The sequence below is a fragment of the Hippopotamus amphibius genome, chromosome 7, assembly GCF_030028045.1.
Source record: "Hippopotamus amphibius kiboko isolate mHipAmp2 chromosome 7, mHipAmp2.hap2, whole genome shotgun sequence".
Taxonomy (NCBI): Eukaryota; Metazoa; Chordata; class Mammalia; order Artiodactyla; family Hippopotamidae; genus Hippopotamus; species Hippopotamus amphibius.
In genome coordinates, this window is record NC_080192.1 from 116,274,333 (window position 1) to 116,299,860 (window position 25,528).

Sequence of the window (25,528 nt, forward strand, 5' to 3'; positions counted from 1 at the left end):
AAAGAGGGGAAAACTAGAACGTTTCCTCTGGTGTTGCATTGGAATTAATATGAACTCAGTTATTACATAGATAATTAGAGGAATAGATAGGTACATCTGTAAACGTTTAGGGGGGTGTGTGTGTGTACATGCATATATTTTCCAGCTCTGTCTGCTGAGTGGACCTAGAGGAAATGACACACCAGTAATAATGAATACATTTACTGCTCAGAACTTAGTTTCTAAATGTCATTTTTTAATAAAGGGAACCAGGACTCGTTGAAGTGAATACTAATACCATGTCCGGGGCAGAGAAAATCCAACACAGGTCTGGAACATTTTCACCATAAATTAAAGGAATGCTCAATAAATCATGGAGGTGAACAAAAAAAGATTGTAACAGTTCCCACTGGACAAATCTAAGGCAACTTGAGCATAACAATAATAATATAGTAATAATAAATAACTGAATAAAATAGGAATCCATGAATCTATATGAACGTACATGAATAAACTAATCAATAATAGACAGGGGAGATAAGAAATCTCTATCAATAGAATGCCAACTAATAAATAAAGAAGTCATACGGTTAGAAATCATCACTAGCATTTGCTAAATTTAATGTGTGAGGTTGATGAGGATTGGGATATTTACAGAGTCTTCAAGTGCCTACCCACAAGCTATAGATTCATGGTTAATGGAAAAATAATTTATAGTGGAGAATCCTTGCAAACACCACCTAACCACATGACCAAAGTTCATGTTATCAATATGGGAACAAACTGACATCATGTGCCTCCCGGTATAAGTAGTGAGAAGGGCACTGCATTATTTCCGTGGTATTATTGAAAAAAAAAAATAATGCAAAACCCAAATGAAATCATGAGGAAACACCAGAAACACTCAAAGTGCAGAACATTCTATAAAATTATTATTGTTGTTATTGCTGTTATTATTATTATTATTATTACCTGTTCTATTAAAAAAAGTCAAGGTCAAGAAAGAAACGCCGAGGATCTTTTTCGGATTAATGGAGATGAACTAGACACGATGAGTACAACGCATGCAAGGTGTGATCTAGTTTAGATGCCTTGCTGAGGGAAGGAAAACTACAAAATACATTACTGGGACAATTGGCAACATTTAAATCTGTACTGTGGATTAGATAATGTATTGTAACAATGTTCAGTTTTTTATTTTATAGGTATTTAGGGGTAGAGGTATGGTGCCTTCCATTAGCTCACAAATATTTGAGAAAAAATGTGCTTACATAGAAATGTAGCTACAAATAATTATGCATAAATAGATAGCTGTGTGTGTGCGCGCGTGTGCACACGTGTGAAGAGAGATGATACAGCAAATGAGGCAAAATTTAATATCTGCTAAATCTGGTTTAAAATATCAGGAAATATTCTGTACATATGAAATCATAGCAAAAGGAAAATTTACAAACAAAAATATAATAATTTGCAAAGAAATGAACAAGGTAAATATGCCAAATGCAAATGGTAATTTGTACTAATAGCAGCAGTGTAGGTAAGTTTTACTTGCTTCCTTTTCTCTGATTTTTACCCATATCTCTTATTAAAAGTATGTTGTAAATAATCAACTGAAAACTTAATGGGTGCTGTAGCACATATCTCTCTTACAAGCTCTGTTTCAACCTTTAACTTGACTCTTACAGTAAAATATGGCAATGCCAGATATATTTAAATTTTTCTTTTATTAATTTATTATTATTATCTATTTCTTTTTAACTTTTTCTCCTTTATTGATTTAGGTCTTTTTACTGCAATATTTCAGATACTCAGCCTTTCGCAGAAACTTTTTTGCTAACTACTTGAAGCATGAGTTACAGCTTTCTTTTCTCAAGGGAACAAAATCTGTAATTTATTTTAGAGATTGACACCAAAGGACAGAAGCTGTCAACAGCCACAGCAATTTCAGAGGCACACAGTACTTGAACTGAGGCTATCTGTTCCTCCAGGTCAATTCACTGCTGACTATACACTTTTTTTTCCACTAAATAAAATAAGCCTGGTCCTTGTACTGTCAGATGTGCAAGGTAAGTACACAATTATCTTCCACAGCCCCACCTAAAAGGTCAGAGTCTATGTGCCCAACTCTACGTCTCAGAAATACTGAAAATTCCATGCTTACCTGTTTTGATCTTCTCAGGAGCATATCTGACCCGCAGATATGGAGGCCTGACTGTATCACACACTTTATATAAGGGACTTGAGCATCTACAGATTTTGCTTGCTTGCTTTTGCAGGGGAAGAAGTGGGGTGGGCTGCTGGACCCAATTCCCCGCAGGATACAGAGGGAGAACAATATTTCAAAACTGGGAAATATTGACAAAGTTTTTAGAAATAGGAAATTGTCCACAAAATAGGAGAAGCATCATTTTTTTTGTAGCCATTTTTGATGATGCAATTATTTTACTGAAATTCTGCTGGCATTAGACTCAAGCTCTAGCTCACCTAGGGCAAGAACTGCTTTTAAAAAATTAAGAATTATTTTTAATTCAAAAAGTCTGTAATTGCCTTTTCTGATCAAAGAAACAAATTGACTAGTCCTAATTTCAGAATTAATTTCCTTAGGCAAAAAAGTCACTGTGGTTACAGAAGAGAAAAGATGATCCTAAGGGAAAAACTGACATTTTCAGTGTTATTAATAAAGTGATTTGCTTTGGCTCTGGTATCCACCAATGAGACCAAATTTTATTTTCCTGTGAAGCAGAACATTTATTTTATTTTATTAACAGAAACCTATTTACAGTGGTGGTTATGGTAATGATGGCTGTTTTTAAGTTAATTAACATTTACTACCTTACTGCCATCCAATCATCTTGTAATCACAAAAGTTGTTGTTATAAAATTCTTGCCATTGCACCAGGTATTGGAAGAAAGTATTGATGTGCGTGTGCGTGTACATGTGTGTGTGTGTGTGTAGCAGAGACGCAAGAGAGAATTAGAAATGACTTCATACTTCATAATAGGGAAATTAGCAACTATGTTTTCTCCCCAAACACTATTGTGTCTACTATCCTGATAACTATGCTTACACAGCAAGCACTAGACTCAGAAGTTATAGATACTGATGTGAATCCATGAAGAAAAAATGTCATTCATCACAGAGAGCAGAGCTAACAGTCTACTTCTCTGCATAGACAATGTTCTCTTCCTCTGTCACTGTCTCGGGCGTCTCTCTGTTTTTAGGTAAAGGACTATCATGATCTGATCGCAAAAACAAAATTTATCCAAATGGCACTGAGATGTCTTGACTGCTAGGCCAAAGGAAAAATGAGATGCTCATAGCTGGTGGTGAGAATAATTTAACTGCTTAATGCCAAGATATTTATCTGGCAAATGGAAGGTTACATGGCTGTACTAATATGCCATGGCAGGAATTATTCTGGAGGAACAATAGTGTTTATATTTTAAGTCTTTATGTATAGTTTTCTCAAATTTGGTCATCCATCTCCTTGGCACAGTTGAATTGTAGTCCATTGTCATTTCATCATGCAGTACATATTTTAAACAACAAAAAGGAAAAATAATATTTATCCAGCTTTAATTGCATGCCAGATCTGTCGTGAGACATCTGTTATCTCATTGTGAAAGGCAAAATAATGACCCTACAAAGGTGTCCATTTCATAACCCCTAGAACTTGTGAACATGTTACCTTATGTGGCAAAAATGATTTTGCAGATGTGGTTAAATTAAGGACCTTGAGATGGAGAGATTATCCTGGGTTATCTGGATGGGTCCATTCTAATCCTGCACCCTTACAAGTGGAAAACCTTCTCTGGTTGGTCAGAGAGATAAAAGTACCAGGTATCTACCCGCCTTTGTTGGCTTTGAAGGTAGAGAGGATGCCATGAGTTAAGGAATGGGGTAGCTTTTAGAAATGGAAATGTCAAGGAAATAGACCTACAGAAAGGAATGTAGCTCTGCCCACATCTTGATTTTAGCTCAGGGAGATTTCTGTCAAAGTATCCACCTTTAGAACTATAAGATAATACAGGTACGTTATTTAAGCCATCAAAGTTGTGTTAATTTGTAACAGCATCACTAGGAAACCAATGTACTCATGAAATCTCCATTTCACTTCAAGTGTGCAGCATTTTCTCCATTTCACATATGTCAAAAATGAAGCAAAGGACAATTTATTTCAATTGTCGAGGGTCACATAAGTAACCACCTGCAAAACTGCAATTAATACCTAGGCTTTGGAATTCTACAGTCTTCTAAGAATGATAGATTTTCATGCGTGATACATAATTAGGTATCATCTTTTAATAAATATGTTAGCTAAATAAATGCATAAAAGTAATAATTCAAATATAAATGTAATATAGTTGTACTATTTCCATTGCTCAAAATGATGAAAACAATAGTTGAGAGAAAAGCTTTAATCATGAAGAGTTACCTAGGTTAGCCTCATTATGGAAAAGATATTCTAATAGATTACTTGGATTTTTAATTTAAAAATGAAGAATATGGTAAATATAATCAGAAAGAAAGACAATAACTAGTGTTAATGAGTATGTGGAGAAGTTGCAACCCTCATACCTGACCTGGTGGGAATGTAAAAGAATGCAGTGCTTTAGCAAATTCTTTGGGAATCCCACAAAAGTTAAATGCAGAATCTGACACATGACCCAGGAATGCCACTCCTAGATAAATATCCAAGAGAACTGAAAATATATGTCCACATAAAAACATGTACACAAATGTTCATTGTAGCACTATTCTTAATGGCCAGAAAGTCCAAACCCCTCAAATGTTCATCGACTGATGAATGGCTAAACAAAACATAACGTAGCTCTACGATAAAATATTATTTAGCCATAAAAAGAAATAAAGTACTGTTTTATGCTACAACATGGATGACCTTGAATACGTTATGCTAAGTTGAAAAAGCCAAACAGAAAAGGCCACATATTATATGACATTTATATAAAATGTCCAGAATTGGAAAAGCTATACAGACAGAATGTCAATTAGTAGTTGCCGGGGTTGGGAAAAGGGATGTTGGGGAGCGACTGTTAATAGGTGTGAGCTTTCTTTGGGGGATGGTGAAAATGTTCTGAAATTAAACAGTGGTGTTGGTAGCCAACATTGTAGATACACTAAAGAGATATAAATATTATGGTACATGAATCATATCTCAAGGAAAAAAGAATTGAAGGGATGCCTTTGGAAAACCAAACATGAAAAGGTGGATCCAAGTAGCTAAAAATTTTACAAGCAGTTTTGAATCACTGATACCCCTATAGTCTGAACAAGTGGTAGTCATCATGTCCTTATTTGATATCATCTCACTAAGAATATAACCAAGGTCACTCAAGTAAATTTGGATCATTACAATGTCAATAAAAGGGTTTAAAAATGTATTTATGATTTTTAAATACCAGGATACAATTATAAGGAAATTAGACACATTGATTTAAGCTAAATTTATAAATGCAAATGCATTCACATTTAAGGGTAATACTTTGTCCTTCTCTGAAACTCTTGCTTGAGTTGAATATCCTATTGATTTGCTGCTCTCAGAATTTACTAGCACACTATATAAAGGCTTTAATTTCTAAAACATTGCTGTTTATTCTAGAAAATCTGCATGCACTATATCACATGAAATTTTAATTGAGACATACATTGTATAATAACGGTGTCACCTGGCATTGTTCTATTTGCTTACATAACAATATCTCAATTGAGATCCTCATTCATTGTTCATTATCTTCTTACCAAAGGGTGTGGACAGAGTTTCCATAATCTTCTTAGGAAATAAAATAATGGAATATAAGGAAACTTAAGAGACTCTGAAATGTCTACCACATTCCAGAACAATTATTTCAGTATTTAAGTATAAAATCAGTCTATGTTGGGATGCTGGGTCGTCCCCTTAAAATCAAAGGGAAAACTGCCAACATGCTAAGTGCATATGCATCATCAATCAGCAGGAGGGAGACCCACAAGAATAACAACACAAGCCAGGCCAGCAGCTATCTATAAACACTCAAGCTTTCTAGAGAACGTTTGATAAAAAGTCTCTTTTTTTCTTCCTGAGAGTATTTTTAAATGAATCAGAGATATGTGAGGACTTTAAACTGTAATCCTTAGCAATCTTCCTCTCGTCTTTATTAATTGCAAAATTACCTTCAAATTTAGTTTGACAACACATAAAGCCTGGTTATTTTTATTTTAATTTTGAGGTCACTGATAGTATTCCACAAGTTTCTCTTGTTTCATAGTCCTCAAAACATGAATTCCAGGTTTTTCATTTGGTACCTGCTTGTCTTTCCAGAGCTGTAATGGATACCTTTCTTTTGCAGGTGTGAAGCAGTAGAAAAAATATAACAAAGCTTGGAATTCTAATTCTTATTGGGGGGCTGGTTGAATTGTTTTGACTGCTAATTAAAATATGAGCTTTCCTCCATATTATTAAATAATTTTGAAAGCACTCTTAGTTGCTTCAAAATATGTTATATAAATACTTTGATATTTATTTCATCACTTCCCTTTTATTGGGGAATGGAGTCATTTCCAACTTTGGACATTATCTTTTGTTTTAACTTTTATTGGGGTATATTTGATTTACAATATTGTGTTAGTTTCAGGTGCACAGCAGGATGAATCTGTTATACATATATGCACTTCTTTTTGGATTCTTTTCCCATATAGGTCATTACAAAATATTGAGCAGAGTTCCCTGTGCTATATAATTGGTCTTTTTTAGTTACCTATTTTATATATAAAAGTGTGTATATGTCAATCCCAATGTTCCAATTTATCCCATCCCCCAACATTACTTTAAAAACCGTCATGAAAATCTCTGTTATGTAAATTTATATCAGCATATATGATTGATGATTTCTTTAAAATAAATTCCTAGCAGAAATGAAGTTACACAAAATGTATGAATATTTAAAAGACTCAATAAAATGATCAATTCTCTTTCCAGAAAGTTTAAACCAACTTAAAATCCCACAAGTAACATATAAGATTACCCTTTTAATTCACTGTCAACAATCCTAGGCCATGAGAGGAGGGCACTATGCTGTTTTAATTTTAATTTTTGGTTACATGTTATATTGAACATATTACCTGTTTATTTTTCCATATGAAGTGTCTATTTGCATCTTTTGCCAAGTTTTATATAAGGTTCTTGGTGATTTTCATCTCAGTTTTAAAAGTTCTTTGTTTTTAAGGATGTTGAATCTCCACCAAAGTTATTGCAAACATTCTCCAAATATATTGCTTTTGTGTTCAATTGTTTTAGCTATGCAAATGTTTTATGTGTATCATAGATTATATTTTCTGTATTATGACTTGTTCCATTTTTCAGCTTTATTTTAAATTTGTTTTTATTTTATTATTTTATTAACTATTTATATAGTCTTATTTTTACATTCATGTATATATTTTATTTAGTTTATGTATATTGCTTTTTATTTTTGTATTTTATTTATTTTTGTATTACATTTTAGGTATATCATATTGATACTTTGTGTATATTTTATGTAGTGCAATTTTGTTAGGTAATAAACTCTATGCATATTTCCTTTGATACTTCCTTAACTAAGAAAATTTCCCTAATGTAAGATCATTATTTCCATTTTCTTCTAGATTGTTATCTTACTGAAAAATTAGGACTTTAATAACTCTGAAGTTTATTTTATTATGTACAGTGAAGGAAGAGTAGTTATCCAAAGTTTCTCCCTAAAATAATCAATCATTTATTCCAGTTCCACTTTCTTTTTCACATTTTTTTGGGGGAAATGTTAACATTTAGTTAATTCTTGCAATATTGTTTTTATTAATTGAACATTCATTTTGTTGTAATATGTAACAAGGTCAACTTTACCTCATTAAACATTTTTTTTCAAAAAAGTATTTCTTTTGTTTCCACCCTTTGGTTCTCTCAGATGAATTGTAGAATTGTAGAATATTCTATGAAGTTCCACCAAACAAAAAAGTAACCATCTAAATATCTACTGAATTTTTTAAGCTATAAGAATGTATGACTTATTGCAACAACTTATCATAACTTGCTGGTATATCCAGTATTCAGTTATTGTACTTTCTGTATTATAATAAGGTATATTTATTATTCTTATCTTCGTTTGTAATTCTGAAAGTGTTTTGACAGTTTTCATCATATATATCAAACACATCTTTTCAAGGCCTTTCGAATTATATTTGATGATTACTGTTACTAGAAATGTAGTATATTTTAATATGTTTTAATTTTCTAAAATTATAATACTGATAAAAGAAAATTATAGGATTTACATAAAATGTCAAGATAAAGCAACACTGAAGTCTTTTTCAATTTTATTTAAAATTAATTCTCTTTGGTTAGATAGATAATCATACCAGGTTCAAGAGATAAAAAAAATTTCTTAATTTTGGAGGCTATATTTTTGTGCTTACAGATATTACCATGTCGGCAAAATGTGTGAATCCTGAATTAACCTTTATTTGAAATGAATACTCTATCAGATGCTCATTTGAAAACTGTTCTAATCTGTTTTTATAGACAGCATCTAAATTTCAGTTAGCAATTACTTTATTATTATATAAACATACTGTGTACTCATCAATTGAAAGTATAAAAGAGCTTAATCGTGAGGGAATTGGAAAAGCATAATAAAAACATCCCTCTGTGATTATCTTCACTTTAATTTATTCTAGAATTATTTCTTATAGAACTTTATACGTTTCACCCTTTCATTTTGTTAAAAGAATATTTTATCAAGTTCCAAAGAATTACAATTCAGCATTAGTTTATAGAGGCTTTCTTTGATTTTTATGTTCTCAACATAATGTGTCTATTTTCTTCCCATAGTGTAGATTTGTTAGCTTATTAACCTAAAATCTTCAAATTGTTTTAAAATTACAATTGAACAGACTGGCACTCCATAAATAAGCTCTGTCTTTCTCAGTCTCCCTCACCCATCCACTCCTTTTTTTCCCCCCAAGTATTAGATACTGGGCTAAAGTAACCTTGGAGGTATGTATGTGAAGCGTATATATGAAAATATTTGTACTATACACTAACAACTAAGTATCAGAAAGAGAAATTAAGAAAACGATCTCATTTATCATCTCATCAAAATAATAAAATACCTAGGAAAAAACCTATCTAAGAAGGCAAAAGACCTGTACTCTGATGACTATAAGACACTAATGAAAGAACCTGAAGATGACACAAACAGATGGAAAGATATGCAGTGTACTTAGATCCAAAGACTCAATATTGTTAAAATGACCATAATACCCAAGGCCATCCACAGATGCAATGCAATCCCTCTCAAGTTATCAATGGAATTTTTCATAGAAGTAGAAAAAATAATGATTTTAAAATTTGTATGAAAACAGAAAATACTCCAAATAGCCAGAACAATCTGAAGAAAGAGAAACAGAGCTGGAGGAATCAGGCTCCCTGATTTCAGACTGTACCACAAAGCTACAGTAATCAAAACAGTATGGTACCAACACAAAAACAAGCACATAGATCAATGGAACAGGATAGAGAGCCCAGAAATAAATCCATACACTTATGGTCAATTAATCTACAGGAAAGGAGGCAAGATTATGCAAGGGAAAAAAGAAAGTCTTTTCAATAAACTTAAAAGCTTTTGCCAGCAAAGGAAACTATAAACAAAATAGAAAACAGCTAATGGACTGGGAGAAAATACTTGCAAACAATGAGACCAACAAGGGATTAATTTCCAAAATATACAAACAGCTTATACAGCTCGAAACAAAAAAAATTAATTAAAAAATGGGCAGAAGACCTAAACAGACATTTCTCCAAAGAAGACATACAGAAGACCAACAGGCACATGAGAAGATAGTCGGCATCACTCATTGTTAGAGAAATGCCAATCAAAACTACAATGAGGTATCACCTCACTCTAGTCAGAATGGCCATCATCAAAATGTCTACAAATAATAAATGCTGGAGAGATTATGGAGAAAAGGAAACCCTCCTACACTGTTGGTGGGAATGTAAATTGGTGCAGCCACTATGAAGAACAGTATGGAGTTTCCTCAAAACTCTAAAAATAGAGTTGTCATATGATTCAGCAACTCCACTGCTGGGCATACATCTGGACAAAAATATAATTCAAAAAGATACATGCACCCCCATGTTCATAACAGCACTATTCACAATAGCCAAGACATGGAAACAACCTAAATGACCAACAACAGATAAATGGATAAAGGAGATGTGATGTATATAAATACAATGCAATATTACTCAACCATAAAAAAGTATGAAATAACGCCATTTGCAACAACATGGATAGACCTAGAGATGATTATACTAAGAGAAGTAAGACAGAAAGAGAAAGACAAGTATGATATCACTTATATGTGGAATCTAAAAAAGTGATATAAATGAATTTATTTACAAAACAGAAATAGATTCACAGATATAGAATACAAATTTGTGGTTACCAAAGAAGAAATGGGCCAGGGGATAAATTAGGAGTTTGGGATTAACAGATACATATTACCATATATAAAATAGATAAACAACAAAGACCTACAGCATAGGACCTACAATATCCAATATCTTGTAATAACCTACAGTGGAAAAGAATCTGAAAAAGAATTTTTGTATTCTGTATACCTGAAACTAACACAACATTGTAAATCAACTATACTTCAATTAAAAAAAAGATTTCCAAGTAAGAAATCCAAAGCGTATGAATAAATATATTTATATTTATATACATATACACAATGACGAAAATAGGGTTCCCAGATAAAATACAAGAAGGCCGGTTAAATTTAAATTTCAGATAAATAATTTTTTAGTATGAGTATGCCCCATACAATACTTGGAACATACTTATACAAAAAAATTACAAGTAGTCTTTCTAACACTCAAATTTAGCAGAGTGTCCCCCCACCCCACCCCCCACACACACCCTGCCAGTTCTAGCAGGGAAAGCTATACTTTACTATAGATTTATAAATAATTTGTATTATGTTTCTCTAAAACTGTCTCTTCTGTATAAAAATTAATGGCTAAGGTCCAAAGTTGTATCTGTCCATAAAGGGATAAATAAATAAGCATTCTAATTAACAGTAATTCTGTTTACACTTTTGCTTTGAACACTGATTATGTAAAGATTTTATTAAGACCTCAATTTAAAATTTAGCTCATGTAAATGTTAGATTTGTAAAATAAAATATAAAACTAGTAAATTTTAATTACAGTTGTAAAATGCAAATACCATTTTATTTAGTAACAGAGAAAGAGAAATAGAAACTCCAAGTGAAAAGAAATTTACTTTGAATTGAGACATCTACACAAGGAATAATTTTGCAAAGTATTCCTTTCTACTGCAAACATTCTTTTATTTAACTGTTAAATGTACAAAGAAGAAATATAACTTCCATAATCTTATGCCTCTTTTCAGGAATAGTAACTATTCCCCAAATCTCTATTATTCAAACAATCCTTCTTCTAGGCAAAGACTATGAAATACCATGTGTGATGTGCTATTTTTCTTTTTCTTTTTTAATAAATAATACTTTAAAGTAGTTATTTGAATTATCTTACAGCACTGGATGTATCTATCATAGATATTGATTATTTTGAGATAAAAACATTCATCTGGCACACATGGAGAAGAAAACAACCCCATTTACACATTTTTAAATGAAAAACACTAATATTTCTGAAAACCACTAACCTGTTATAAAAAGTGCCAAATGATTTTTTTTTCATATTTTATTTATAACTTGTTTTTCTTTACTTAACATTCTTTTTCTTTCTCTCTTTCTTTTTGCAATACACATTGGAAACTCTGCTGATTTTCAGTTATTTTAGATAGGTTATAAAATTAGGCCACCTACATAAAAATTTTAGAAGAGGATGATGATAGTGTGATGACAAGAAGCATTCAATTAGTTGCTCATTTAATCCTCACAACTCTAAGACATTTGTGTTGTTATACCTCCTATTTTACAAATAAGGAAACGGAGTCACTTTAAATAGTTTAACTATTGAACTTCCCAAAGGTTGGAAAAGGCAGAGCAAGATATTAAGTTCAGGAACCTGGGCTCTAGAGATTTCTCTTGTCTTTTGAACCAGAATCAGGACAGTTTCGAAAGTGAAAGGATGCACTAAAAGTAATAAAAATTGTTCAATGGTTCACATATTTTTGATTGAAAAATAGTTCTGTTATGTTGATAGACATAAAATGATTATTTAACAATTTTCATAGATAAAATTCTTTCTAAAATGAAAATAACATATATAACATAAAATGTTATAAATATTAATATAAATAGCAACTATTATAACAAAATGCTATTTATAGTAATCAAAATATACTTTCAAAATACACAAGCAGAATAATTAATCTTGGCATTGAGTTACAGTGCTTTAAGTCAATTTCTTAGCTATATCTCTCTTATTCTGTAACACTGGGATTTTTTCTAAAGAATGCGTTTTCAATTATGCCTTATTATTCTTAATTTTTCATAAAATTGGTACAGTCTTCCTCAATGACTCATTTTATGCTTAATGACTTTGAAATTGTCTGTTGACATCTTCAGTTGACTCTTCTCTGTAGAGCATAAGAGTTTTTTATTGTAAATCCACTCACTACAGGTGCTGAGATGTCTGGTAAGCTCAGAGCAAATCGTCCAAAAAGAAGAATATCTTCAATTCAATTTTTAATTATTAAAATGTATAAAAGTTTTAGCTCAAATATTGTCACACGGACTATCATTTTACCTCCGTTCAAAGTATTTTTTGACAACTATGTTTACAAGTCAAAACATTAAATAATTTTTATTTATGATTCATTTGAATATTTAGCAATATTTAGTTGCCACAAAAAACCAAAAGCCTTCTCAAGAATAAACATGATCCAATTAAAAATATGCGCTCCATTCATACATTTTCCCAAAGTCAAGATATATCACAGAGCACAATTATGTAATTTTAATATTAAATTTTAAACACTGCTGTATTTAATTTGTTCCATTTCTCCTTGTTTTTGTAGGGATATGTTTCAGTATGTTCTTGTTTGCCTCATTTTCAATAACTGCAATTCACTAAAGCTTCAAAAGGTGAAATTTTTTTGGCTCTCTATTCGAGTCCTTTAGTTAAAGATTTACAAAATTTCAAAACAAATGCAACCAAAATTTAGATGTTTTGTTTTCAAAAATTAGCAATATTAGCTATGTTATTGTTAAATATTTCACCTTTTATTAAATGAAGTTCCAAAGCATTACTTGGATTCTATGAATTGGATTAAAAATTGAATTATTTTTGGAATTAAATTTATTTTCTCTTTGGAATCAGATGACACTGATATAATACTGACATCGTTTAATGCTGCCAACATTAAACTATCAAGCACTTTTCAAACACACACAAGAAAATTTAAAATTTAAAATTAGTGACATTTATAAAAATAATTCTTTGATCTAAATGAAAAATGATACTGTGAAACAAAAATGCACATTCTGTGCATTTTCATGTGTAAAATTATTGCCTTGGTAAGTCTTCATAAAAGACTCCTTGTTCTCTTTGTAAGCCGTCATAAAACTATTAGTAACTTTTGAAATAGATGCAAATGCTTATTCAGCAGATTTGTTTCTTACTTGTCATGCGTCCACTGATATCATCACAACCTTCATGAAAAATGGTAAATGTTGACAAATCATTTGTGCAATTTAACATTAATCAACTTTCTTGAGAAATGCAAATGCAGTACTTATGTTTTATTTTTTCCAACATTTTCATTTTTTGAGCGCATTGCTGCCTTAAATAGTATATTTCAAAAAGACAAAAACCAAGTAATGTAGATTTATATTACAAAACTACTATATTTCAGACTGCCCTCTATAAACTCTATGGCTGACCTACTTAGCCTTTATTTCCTGTACATATTTCACATACAAGTAGCCTATAAATTCCCCTATTTTCCACTGACTCTGCTAACTGGTTGCCTAGAGGCCTCACGCACCTTGAGACCAGTGACACAGGCCACGGCATCACTGGCTTTAGCACAACGTGGCTGGCAGAAGCAGCAGAGTTGAGCACTTTTTTCCATTATCAAATGAAACCAGAAAGATTTACCTCTCCCTAGCTTTTCCTGTCAACACACACTTTGGTTTATCAGCAAGTACGTTCTGGCTAATGACTCAAAGAGATAGATTTGATTAATTCTGTAAAGGTTTGGGGTAGGAGAGATGCATTGTTATTGGTCTTCTTTAAGATTTAATGACCTGTTAAAATTAAACTCTATTTACTATACATGCATATCAAATGCTATTAGATGAGACCATGACAGAAGCTAGAAGTACAAAGCCAAAGAATAATAAATTCATTCTGACTTATTTTAATGTGACTACTGACAATACCTTACTATTTTTAATGTAATAAATGTAAAACTAAATAGAATGCTGGGGGAGGGAGGAAGGCAGAATGAACTAGAACTATTATATGCCAAACAGGATATATGACCTTCCCAGCTTATAACCAGCATGGTACACCATTTTGTGAAGCAAAATAAAATAATAATAATAATGCTTCTCACACCCTTTGAAGCCAAGAAATAATTAATCCCAAATTCTTTTAATATTCAGAAATGTGTCTAGAAACTTATATTGGCCCCTAGGGTGGAGATTAAACATTCTTCATGGAGGTCTCATTACATCTTTCCCAGAGAATGGGTCAAATCATCCTATCTCTGTGAGCAAAGGCACTATTCTTCACAGTGTCTAACTAATGACAGTTTATTGGCCATTGTGCTAAGCCCAAAGCCATCACGTTAGATAACAAGTTGACAGATACATGGTGTGGTTCTTTGAACTGCTTTTGTCTCCACGCATTAGGAGTGAACTTGAATGGTTTGGGCATATGGGTTAAATGCTAAGATATCAGGGGGACTCCTACATCTTTCTCACTGAAGACGTTAATCTTTCTCACTTAAGATGTTTTCTCCCCAAAAGACTAGGAAACTAATGATAAGCTGGGATGGACATATACACCCTACTAAACTGACTTTTGAGGCTGCTTTACTTCTAGACCATTTTGGATGACTCGGCTTTGGTAATGGCATTCTCATCTCCACGGGGTCCAACCAAGCTCCCTGTGTCCTCTATGGGGAACTGGGGTGAAAATCTCACCTTGTCCTTAAGTATGACTTTGTCTTTTTTTCCTTCCTAACTAGAGTTGATTGATCAACAGCAGAATACAAATATTTCCATGTCTCTTGGCCAAATATTTTTGCTAGCCAAAAATGTATTTCTGACAGTATCAGATGAATAGACTTTACATATTATCAAAGGTTAGTAGTCCAAATTCTTCAATAGGGTGTGCAAGCTCTTCACAGTCTGAATCTGTCCTATGCTCTTCAACACAGTGAACATTAACCTCATGTGGCTGTTAAGTATTTGAAATGTGACTGGTTCAATTTGAGATGTAGTGCAAATATGACATACATATGGATTTTGGAGACTTCACATTTTTAAAAAGTGATTTGTCTCATTACTTATAAAAATTGCAAGTTGAAATGGAAATATTTTAGACATATTGGCTTAAATAAAATATGTTATAAAATAATATCACTTATTTCTTTATATTTTTAATCTAGCTACTAGAAAATTTTGTTACATATGCTTTACAAATATACTTCCTCTTTAACTTCTACTCCATGATACCCTATAGGACAAATACAATTCTGACAGTCAATAGATTAATAGCTAAAAAAGCATAATTTTCATGTCACTTTTTTGCAAAGTTATTTTTGCTCCCTAAGATAATTAATTGGGCTAATCCTATTCTTTATTATGTCATATTTAGTATGACACTATATTATAATTATTATTTATATATGCATCTATTTACTTGCCTACAAACTCCTTGAGGTCAAGGACAATGACATATATATTTAACACAGTACATAGTTTTCATTGTTTCATAAGCTGAATCAAATGGTATCTCCATACCCTGTTGTTAATTTGAATTAACATATCAAGATTACATCAAAATAAAATGATATTGAGAAGTTATTGATACTGAAGTAATTGAGATAATAAATTAAAAAATAATGTAGAGCCTGAAACTCAGTATGGTTATCAATGATTACATACTCATCATGAATCATATAGTAGTTCCCTTATCTGCTCAGGATACATTCCAAGAACCCCAGTGGATGTCTGAAATGGTGGATAGTACCAAACCCTATATACACTATATTTTTTCCCATACACATATATCTATGATAAAGTTTAACTTATACATTAGGCACAGTGAGAGATGAACAACAATAACTAATAATAAAATAGAACAATTATAACAATATACTATAACAATAGTAATAAAAGTCTCTCTCACACAAAATATTTTATTGTACAAATTTAATGCTTTTTCCCTCTTAACTAAGCACTTATCATGTACTGTGGCCATAACTTTTGCAGTTGGAGAGGTGGAGGACAGCAAAACTATCACAAATTTCTTTTTCCTGCTTCACAGTTTAGCACAGATAGAAGATTCATTCTTATCATACACAGGTCTTAGCAACCTCAGCATGTGATTTTTCTTCTTTCCTCATTAAAGTTGAGAACTTGTGCCTTTTCCCATAAAGGAAGCACCTCATGGCTTCTCTTTGGGATATCAGAATTGCCAGCATCACTATGCTTGTGCTCTGGGGCCATTATTAGTAAAATAAGGGTGACTTGAACTCAAGCACTATGATACCATGACAGTCATTCTGATAACCAGATAACCAGGGTTGTTAGTAAGTGGCTAATAGGCAGGGATACACTGGACAGACTGATGATTCCTGTCCCAGACAGGATGGAGCCATGGAGTGAGGGAGTCCGCCACCCTACTCAGAACTGTGGGCAATTTAAAACTTGTGAATAGTTTATTTCTGGAATTTCCCATTTAGTATTTTCAGACTGCAGTTGATCACAGGTAACTGAAACCCCAGGAAGCAAAACCACAAATAGGGGAAACTATGATAATTGGTTTCACATGAAAAGCAAAATTATTTGACACAAAAGCAAAAAAAAAAAAAAAAAAACTTATCTGAACGTTAATAATTGCTAACAATTATTGAGTACTTAACATATATGCGGCTCAGTGTGACATACTCTCTATATGCTAGCACATACAGTTTTCCTGGGATATTGTTATCATGCCAGTTTTAGATACGAGAAAACCCAGAGGTTAAATGACTTGTCCAAAGTCAGGCATAAAATAGGGTAAATCTGGGATTGAACACATCAGAGCTCTTGAATTTCACAAACTTTTGGAGGTAGGTTATAATATGTGCGGTCCAATAGTTTTAAAAATCACTAAAAATGGAGTATTTTGCAACACCCAGATAGACAGATCTATTTTTCTTCACCTGAGCTAGGTTCTTTGTCCTCAGATTGACTAGGAGTTTTATAGACATCACAGTCATCACTGGACCAGTCCTTTGTAATGAGGATAAAAGACATAGAGAACAATCCTAAAATATATTCTCTATCAGAGCATCAGGTCAGAATATAAACAGGCAGACTGGCAGAAAGAAAATGGAAAAGCCACCTTTAAAAACAGCAGACAAATTTCATAAGATAGCTCTCTGCTTTGCCTTGAACTGAAAAATCTAAAACCACCATTTAGAATTTTTATCTTTTCCACTCTAACATGCTATTTTTGGTCTGTACCTATTGTGCCTGGATTACTGAATACTTTCCTCACTGAGTTCTCTTTTCTTCCTTTTCCAAAGCAATCTGCAAAATATTGCCATATTAATACTACAAAAAACTGTTTCATATAAGGCAACTATTAACTCAGAAGTCTTTAGAGGTCTAGAACTATCTATAGAATAAGGTTCAGAATAAAGTTCAAGATACAACTGACCCTCCTAGCTTCCATAAACAGCCACCAACTCTTTCCAATGTTCAACTGTACTCCCATCTTCCTCTACACAGGTATATACACATACTTACATCCTCTGCTCCAAGGGACTAATGCAAACAGCCCCACAACCCTCTCACCTATATTCCCATCACTCTGCCCTTATTCATACTATCCTTCCCACCTAAAATGTCCTCCATCCCACTCCCCATCTATACAAAGCTTATTTCCTCTTACACATGCAATTCATGTCCCACTGCTTGCCTCACCAAGTCAGACACTACACAGATCTTGCCTGCTCTGCATCTAAACACTGGGCTGCCTTATTGTTATAATTATCGACATTGCCTATATTACATTCCATATTAATACACTTTCTCTTCTCAGAGTGAAAAACTTCTTCAGATAAAGGCCATTGGCCATACCCTTGGTATATCATACGATACCTAATATAGATCTGTAAGTATGGTCAGAGTTTATTACACCTGCATTGTATTAATAAAACCCATTATTAATTGGTTATTTCTCAAATTATCAATTGGTAGAATATATTCATTTATTGCAAGATTGTGACATTTGGTATTTACACTAGAGTAAATGTCAGCACAGTAACAAATTGAGTGTCCAGCAACAGCAAATTATGAGAGATCTTTGTGAAAAAATACTCAGCTAGAAAACACTTGCTGAGAAATCGAAAGAAAACTACTTCTGATACTTTTTTCTGGGATTTAAACTATTCATAGTGCTTCTTTTTTCCATCAATTTACTTTTCCATATTCAAATTTAACACAAAAAGTGCTTGAGTTGTTTCTGCTGCTTCAATTAGATTAGATGTAGGCTTCTCAATGCTAAAATCGGGAAGTTAAAGAAATTAAATATTACTTCTACCTACCTTAATATTGTTCAAATAAGACATAAGGAACTAACACAGAACTTTGTTCCAAATAGCTAAAGATGTAGAAAAGGCATTCCCAAAGAGTTGGCTACAATGACATCTCATGCCATTTCGACACCCATTAGGGATGGTGACACTTAGAGAGATGCTCTCAACAATTTTTAAAATATTGAAAAAATGCATTTTGGTATATTCATTCATTTCTGTTCATAGAATGTAATAGGCATGGATCCTATGAGAATCTATGGGAGCTTTCACAAAAAGTGAATTAAAAATACTAATGGCATCAATAATGATTATTTCACAAATGAAGATAAGAAAAGAAAGGAAAGATTTGTGTCAAATAGACCATACCAAAAGAAAAGAGAACATTTAAGGAAATCGTATTGCTATTTTTAAAAAGTGAAAACAAAATGCTGAAGTGAGTTGTGCTTTTTTTTTTAAGCTCTTTATTGGAATATAATTGCTTTACACTCTTATACCAACTTATGAGGTACACCAAAGTGAATCAGCTGTATTTATACACATATCCCTATATCCCCTCCCTCCCGTGACTCTCCCCCACCCTCCCCATCCAGGCCCTCCAAGGCATCACCCATCATCGAGTTGTGCTTTTTAAAATGTTTAAAATATGTAAAATTACATATTAGAAAAATTAGGGTCAAGAATCATTCATTCAAAATATTATTTCTAGGACTTCCCTAGTGGCACAGTAGTTAACAATCCACTCGCCAATGCAGGGGACACAGGTTCAATCCCTGGTCTGGGAAGATCCCACATGCTGCAGAGCAACTAAGTCCATACTCCACAACTAATGAAGCCCGTGTGCCTAGAGCCTGTGCTCCACAACAAGAGAAGCCACCGCAATGAGAAGCCTGCACACCACAGCGAAGAGTAGCCCCTGCTCACCACAACTAGAGAAAGCCCGCACGCAGCAACCAAGACCCAAAGCAGCCATAATAAATAAATTTTTTTAAAAGTTAAAAAAAATTACTTCTGAGGCTAAATTTCATTGTTAAAAAAGTTTAAAATCTACTGTAAGCCAAAATAGAATAGTTTTCTGGTTCATTTTGAAAACTAATGTTAATGGAATATGAAATAATTTTCAAACTTTTTATTTCCTAAAAACTGAAACAAGACAGAGTACAAATTAATTGGAGAAAATAAATTTTACTTAATATTTTCTGAGTCGTCCTTTTCAATCAAAAGCCTGTTGATAATGAACAACCAGATGAAACGAGCAGAGTTGAGATGAAGAACAAATCTGAGGCTATAAAACTAGAAGAAATCACATTAAATTTTGAACCAGAAAGTGATTACTTACGTTACTGCAATGCCAGGCAAATACATGGAGGATGCCTACATTCCTTTAACCGTGTCTTTGTCCTCATAGTACTATCTGTGCGCTGTAAGGTAAGCACAAATGAGATCTAAAGATTATTCTAGAAGGTGCTCTGCGTACACAAGCTGAGCCGGAGAAGGATACAGTCAAAGTCACTAAAATAATTAATGTTGTAATTACTGTGTGCTTATGGATTACAGTTCCTCCAAACTGCATTTGATCTAAAATCAGTCCATTGTAACACTGCATAGGCAGACCTCAGAGCTATCACGGGTTTGGTGATATCTCCAGACCACAGCAATAAAGCAAATATCAGTATCAAGCAACTCACACTAACTTTTTGATTTCCCAGTGCATATAAAGTGTATGTTTAGACTATAGTCTATTAACTCTGCATTAGCATTACATCTATTAAAAAAAGACATACCTTACTGAAACAATACTCTATTGCTAAAAATGCCAACCATCATCTGCGACGTCAGCAAGTGGTAGTACAACATCAAAGATCACTGATTACCATAACAAATATAATACTAATGAAAAAGTTTGCAATATTGCTAGAATTACCAAAACATGACACAGGGACCCGAAGTGAGCAAATGCTGATGGGAGAAGGATGCCAATAGACTTGCTCATTTCAGGGTTTTGCCACAAACATACAAATTGTAAAAAAGAGTATTTACTGTAAAAAACAAAAAAACAAAAAACACGAAAAAACAGTACTTGTGAAACACAATAAAATGAGGTATGCCTGTATTAGCATTCTTTTACCAACCATCCTGACTACATTCTAGGAGAGCAGGTTATTAACTTCTCTTGGGAAAAGGAAAAATTTATTTTGACATTTGGTCTCTTACTGGTCTATGTTGTTAAAAAGGTAAATTAGTGATAAAGAGATAATTTGGTGCAGAGTGCTTTTAGTGGAGATGTGATTTTCTGAACCATAGTGAAAGCTTTATAATTTTATTATAAAAAGGAAGGTAATGAAAGGATTTTAGTGTTATATAATGAAGGAAATGGAACTTCTGAAAAACAGGGATATAAAACTATAAAAATTAGCAAAATTAAAATAGCTATATTAGAAAAACCAGACAAAGATTTGTATAGTTTTATGCTGGTTCAAAACTGTACTTCAGAAAATGAGAGGAAGTAGGTTTTTTTTTAATTTGGCATAGGATATAAAATAGAAAAAGGGCTTAAATTAAAGACTATAACTGAATATACATAGAAGCAAATATATAGACACTGGCAAGATTTGGAGAAGAATTTGAAGTAGTTAAAGATGTGTCCCTGCATTATAAAATATATGGATCCAAGTGCAATTTCCCTTTCCCAACACCCTCTTTCTGGCCACGTCTACCCACTTTCCTCTTATTTACAACCAAACAGAAATTATACAAATGGTAGGCATCTACTTCAGATCTGTCAGTTCTATATATTGATAGGAGCTCTTGAGTAATTTCTACAACGTATGTGCCATGGCCATGCAGACAGGTGTGTGTGGCCTCTGAAACTGACTGCTACACATCTGTACAGCCCAAGTTATCCTCTCACTTAGGAGTCTTGTATGAGCCTCCCAGGATCTTCCTACCTTCTATTGTCTTCCTGTACCTGTCTTTCCCCAAATGTCTGCGCAAGTGGACTTCTCTGCCCTCCTGCATGTCCTCTTCTTCTCTCTCTTTCTGTACAAATTCTACGCTTTCACTTTGATGCTTTGTTTCTATTTCCTGACATTGAATAGCAAGTACACTTTCTTCCCATACCTTTTGCCCAAGCATACGGAAAATATTCTTATCAAATCCTAGACCCCCATTTGGGGTAAGCACCAGGCTTTAGAATCTTGGGGTCTTGATCTATGCTCTCTTATTTCTATAGTTCTAGAAGAACAACTCATTTTGACCCAATTTTCAAACAAACAATATAATAAGCATTTGTTAGGTGATTAATCTGTGTCAGGCTCTCTGCTAGCTTTGGGTAAACAGAGATGCCTAATCCAAAGACCATTTGGTCCAGTGGTTTACTGGGGAAGATGGGCAACCACACACACACTGTACGACAATACCTAAGAGTTGCAACAGAAATGCAAGCAGGTACTCTGGCAACAAAGACTTCTTGCCTTTGTAATAACCATGAGTGGATTTTACAGCCCTTTGCAGGACAATGTTAAAGACAGCACCTGCCAACCATTTGATACATACTTGTTGGAAAAAATAAAACCGGTTCTAACTTTTCTGCTCTGTTCCATCCTATTATCCTCCTTGGTTATATCTCCCTTTGAGCACAGCGCTTTCACTCTCCTTGTCATCACACCCTATGTTGGTATCATATTGTCACATTTGGACATTTTGTCGCTGGCAAGAGGAGCAGCTATGAATTAGATTAAGAGATAAAGCCACAGTTTCTCTCCCTTTTTTAAAGCAAGAAGGGACAGAGAAAAGCAGGAAGATTGGAAGTGGAATAGTTATCTTTATAAATGAATAATTTATATTTGTAATTAAAATATTAATCAAAGAAAATTTACTTTGGACTCAGACTTATAGCCATTTGCCCATCTACAAACACTCAAGGTCACATGCAGCCATTACCAAGGAAGGAAAATAGAGGCTCTTCAGCATTTGCCCTCTCCCCTGGCTATTATTAGTCTGGCAACAGTTAAGTTGCTGAAGAAAAGAACATTACTGTATCTCCATATTAGATCACCCTGACCCTCATTTACAATGCTGCACAAACCTTGATTTTTGTCTTGTAAATTCAAGACCAATATTTTCTTGTTAAGACATTGATGCTTTCTATTAAGAACCCTTCTATTTACCAAAGATGTCCCACATACTCACCTAAAAGTGTATCTTAAATAGATGCGGCTGGTTCCCTGGGGAGGAGTCTAGTGCCACTAGTTCAGGACAACAGTGATAGCTTCCAACTTCACTGAGCGTCACAGATCTGTTACCTGGAAAAAGAAATGAGCTAAGATGATACATAAGGAGGTGTGTGTGCAAAACTGCTTTTCCCAGGGAGGATTTAGGCAACTGACAGGCATTGTGTTAAATCTGCCATATGGATCATAATATCAACTGGAGAAAATACTGCAGATGTTGTTAATATCCAAAAAAAAAAAAATGATAGGTAAAAAAGAAAGAAGAAAAATCTTTCCATCAGCAAATATCTGTCATCCTAAAAATAGAAGTTAAAGCCTTTATAGGATTCTCCCCACAGCCATTTATAAAGGATCTGCAACCCCCTCCATCTAGTATCTTCTTTGTGGATGGACTTTATTTCTACTGTGATCTGTGCAATGACTGTTAATATCATGCACAAGAATACATTCAAATGCCACACCAGCTCTAAAAATAGACTCTTCAATATCACTGCTGTTAGAGTAAGGACTAGTATGCTGTAAGGATTGCTACTTGGCCTCAAATTTCACGTTAAGTTTATAATGAGCTGAGTTGAGAAGGAATCTATTACACACTAGAGCTCAAAGTTGAAAATGACTTTGATTTATCGGGTATTGTTAAAATGAGAAGCATGTGTGTGTGTGTGTGTGTAAGTAGATACCAATAGGTGCACAAAAACAATTTTGTTTATGGCACTTCTTTCCTTGAGTTCATTCACATATGTGGCAAATTATGTGACCTCCTACGAAATCATTTATAATGGATTGAAAATATCCAAGGGCAGGAAGACTGCTGGGAAAGTAGAAAGAGATGCTGTAAGTGTGGCACTGCTTAGTACCTCATAGTTCTCTGACCTTTTCTTCATTTAAAGTGATGCCAACACCTGAGGCAAGGCTATTAGATTAGCAACATGAGAAATATTCTTTCTTTTCACTCAGTGGAAATATACCTGGAAAAATTCATGCTAATTCTATTTCTAACACTGAAGGAGAAAACTAGGGGATATAATACCGTGATTTAGGATTTACTTAGAAGCATTTATTCAAATATCCCATTTACATTTTGTTTATTTTTCTCTTTGCTCCATTTCATATGCAATGATATTTGATGATATTTTACAAAAGAAGGGAATCAAATACTCCAACTCTGCCTCTAATACTCGCTTGTTACTGTTGGGGTACAGAAGTAAAAGTGCTCACCTTTGGGGAGACACAAATTTCAGACTTTCTCAGGACCAAAGTCTTAGTTCCAATAGTTATTGTATTGTTTTGAGTAATCTGTCCATAAACCAATGATAGCTGAGTAAAGAAGATTTGCTTACCAATTCGATGAAACTAGAAAGAGGGTCATGGCTAAACTCCAGGGGCTTAAGTTCATCACCACCCGAAAGAGCTGTCATCAGCATGGTGTTACGCTGGTGAAGACGACGGTGCCCTCATTTAGTCATCAAACAGGACGTGATTGAGAGTCAGCTCTATTTCAGTAACAAAATCTCATCCCATCCAGGTGAATGGTCTCCGTGAAGATCAGAGGAAATGTATTCCCTAATAGAAAGTGAAAAGGGCACCAAGAACAAAGAATACGAACACAGCAGCAGTGGCTCTTACACTCAGAATCCGGATGAATGCTTTGGACTCTCCTGAGCAGAGACTGGCTCATGGGAGTTTGTGGATAAATCCAAGGTGAAGCAAACGCCAGAGTTTTCTTACAGCTCCACCCAGTGCTTGAGGGTCCCCACCTGCTCGCTAACCTCACAAAGCAGATTACCAACCACTGGCACGTCCTATGGCATTTGCCCTAACAGGTCCCATCCCCTTTCTCACTGGTTCATGTGGCCATTCTATCTAAAGAGCACAGCAAATGCCACACACAACAGACGGTTTAAGTAGCTACTTTTCTATATTCAGAGATTTAAAGGATTAAGTAAGAATCTGACTGTAATTTGCTTTGGATAAAGGCTAATTACAAGGATACAGGTTCTCAGAGCCTCGGTTTTTTGGTATACGGGATATTCTTTTTGATATACATTCCTCTCAGGCTTATCTTTCATTTCCCACTGTTCGCATCTACTCACCTACTTGAGGTTAGGCTTATCTGAAAGTGATTCTGGCTTATGCATCTATAATTATGCCTGTGTCATTTCTTTGTAAAAATAGGAACAATCTGTTAGCCTTATCAGTGAAAACTCGGCCCTCTTTGCCATCAGATTTTCGGCTTCCATTAGGATCATAAGTAAGCAAAGGGAAGAGAAAAAAATAAACTCTCTTTCTAAAGGTCAGTCCTCTTAATTAAATGAAAACAGGCAGCAATGTTAGAAAATGAAATGACTACAGCCTGTGCTCTTTCTGAGGAGACCCTACTGGGTATCCAGCTGACGCTGCCAAAAGCAGGGCCAGCTGAATTATTCCCAGACGGGTAAGAGGCTGCAGCGTTACAAGGGTGATTCCTTTTTTTATTTTTTTGCAAACAAATGGAATTGATTTTGTGTGACTGCGGCCATAATGGAGGT

At 33.8% G+C, this 25,528-nt stretch overlaps 1 long non-coding RNA gene across 1 annotated transcript; it reads right to left on the bottom strand.

Moving 5' to 3' along the window:
• Positions 1-20,106: 20,106 nt before the first annotated feature.
• Positions 20,107-24,397, bottom strand: LOC130856559 (uncharacterized). Its single transcript, XR_009054617.1, has 3 exons — positions 24,341-24,397; positions 22,960-23,072; positions 20,107-20,189 (listed from the first exon to the last, which is right to left on the bottom strand). It is a non-coding gene; the product is annotated as an uncharacterized LOC130856559 (long non-coding RNA).
• Positions 24,398-25,528: the final 1,131 nt, after the last annotated feature.